Genomic DNA, 2,468 nt, shown 5'->3' on the forward strand with positions numbered 1-2,468 from the left:
GTCTGAAACTACACACATTTCACTCATCTCACTCTCTCTAAAACAGTTCACTTTATTCAAGCAAATGACATCTAAATACGTATGCATCTCTCTCTCTCTCTCTCATGTTGTATATTTTGGGATCCTTATTTTGATGTTTGTTATGATATGGGATCTTAAGTCCCCTTAAGAACATCGAATCGGCATAGTCTCTTTCTGTAAGCAGAGAGATCTAAAATCGAGCGTCTTTCCTAACAAAAAGAAAACATGGAATTTGATGTGTTCCACTTTTTGTGTCTCATTTTCAGTCCCAACTCTTAATTCTTTGATTCTATTGTTTTCCTTCAATTTTAATTTCTTGTGTGTTGGGTTTTACTATAATTTTGAATTTACTTTGTCTTTTGAGTTATTAATCAATTGATATGAATGATTAATCTCGAGTTAGTGTATATATTCTTATTATACAAGTATTATTTTTAATAAATTTGTGTAGAATGGTGATTAAGACCATTATAGTAGTTTGTAAAAGTGATCCATGCGCCATTATAAATTTCAGGTCACATACCTATCTTTATAGTAATAATAAAAGATAGTAATAATGTTTATATTTGAAATAGCAAATTTAGATCTAGTTATTTAATAATTTTCACATGATATTCAATTAATTTTCATTTTTATGGCAATGGTTAGCTTCTACATAAACACAGTTGCATATATAAGTCATTTTTTTGTCACATTTTTGGTACTTATATTTTTTTGTTATAGGAAGATGTTGTAAGAAGGGCAAGGAATCTCAAGAGAGATACAAAGGTGGAAGTGTACTCGAACATCGACAATCAAAGCAACCTCATAATCGCACAACGATCACAAGGCATGTGGTTAGTCCAGCTTCCCGAGCGTAATGAATCGCATAAGATGGAGAAGGTAAAGATTTCATTTAAAACCAACTGATAGTACGCGATATTAATGTAAAAAAATTACACTCGCTCAATATAATTAATTACATTCTCAACGATGATTATAGCCATCCATAATGAAGAAAGCGATCATGAAGAGAGCGAACTCAGAAAATGTGAGAAATGATTATGTGAAGCCCTTACATATATATCAAGGGCCTGCATCAACAATTTTCTCAAGAAGGACTTACCAACAGAAGCACCTCAACATGGCCGAGGCCCGAGGCCCGCGGCCCTCAATCTCCACCGCGCAGCCATGAAACCGCCTCAAATCTAGCCACGGCGCCTCGATTTTCCAAGAATCTAAGCTCCCAATCCTTAAATGCAGATCATGTATCCCTGCTCGCCTTACTGTATCTCTTGTTGGCTGCCTCCGCAGCAGAAGAAAGCTTCTGCGAGGAGACACCTTCAGGAGGCGGCAAAGAGGACATTGTGAGCTCGCCCTTTGATGAAGAAATGGATGAATTTCCGCCATGGTTGAATGAGGTTTGAAGATGCAATGTGTTCTTGATTGTCATCAATGATGTCCTCTAAATGAAAGGCTAACTTTGTAGTTTAATTCCCCATTCTTAGCATAGTTATTATGTTTATTTTCATAAAATTGTGTATGTAGGAACTATTATATGGGAATGGGATCCCTCATTATTATTAACTCATGAAACTTATACTACTAATTAATTAGTATATAAATGTAATAAGATGCTTCTTCATGTATTTTGAGAGATAATACTCATAAATCATTAAATTTGGTTAAACTTTGGCCAGTCTTATAAGGTGTACAAAAGACATCTCATGGTGATGGACAAAATGAGGTGTTTTTTTTTTTCTCAAACACCATCACGGCGGGGGGTTAAGACTGATACCCAACCTGTATATATCAAAAATCATCAAAAGAACATACATCAACCAAACCCAAAAGTGACTCGGTCCGCACGAGAGATACAAATCACAAGACCTAACAAAGCTACTATGGTATGCCCACAGACCGGGTACTAACTATTTATCTAGCAAGAAAACAAACATAACAAAGCTATACATCAAAATACTAACAAGGATGATGGCCAGATGTTGTCCAAATCCAAAGGAAACAAAAAAACCATAAATCAAAACCACGAACCATGTGAAGTAGTCATCCATCTTGATATCTGAATCTGAAGTTCGGATAGCCCAACTGGTCCATCCTCACGAGCGACTTCAAATACCGAGGCGCTGAATCTGCATCAAAGAAGGTGATGGCAGTGGTCTGGACCCCCCTACCTGCCAAAAAATCGGCTGCCCGGTTGCCCTCTCAATAGATGTGAGAGAACATGACCTGCAGTTGTGAGATCAAAGTGCGAATGCGAGCCATGTGGTGTCTCACATCCGCCGCTCCTCCGCGTCCTGAAGTGAACATCGCAACCACTGCTGCTGCATCCATCTCGACCCAAACCTGCGAGGAGAACTGCATAGCCAATGTCAACCCGTGAAGAAGAGCTAAAAGCTCCGCCTCGAAGGCCGACCCAGCTACGAGAGGCGTACAAAAGGCCCCCAAGA

General features: G+C 38.4%; 1 long non-coding RNA gene across 1 annotated transcript; it reads left to right on the forward strand.

Annotated features, from left to right (window-relative positions):
* Positions 1-543: 543 nt before the first annotated feature.
* LOC121755211 lies at positions 544-1,587 on the forward strand. Its single transcript, XR_006040658.1, has 2 exons — positions 544-903; positions 1,004-1,587. It is a non-coding gene; the product is annotated as an uncharacterized LOC121755211 (long non-coding RNA).
* Positions 1,588-2,468: the final 881 nt, after the last annotated feature.

The sequence above is a fragment of the Salvia splendens genome, chromosome 11 (assembly GCF_004379255.2).
Source record: "Salvia splendens isolate huo1 chromosome 11, SspV2, whole genome shotgun sequence".
Classification (NCBI taxonomy): domain Eukaryota; kingdom Viridiplantae; phylum Streptophyta; class Magnoliopsida; order Lamiales; family Lamiaceae; genus Salvia; species Salvia splendens.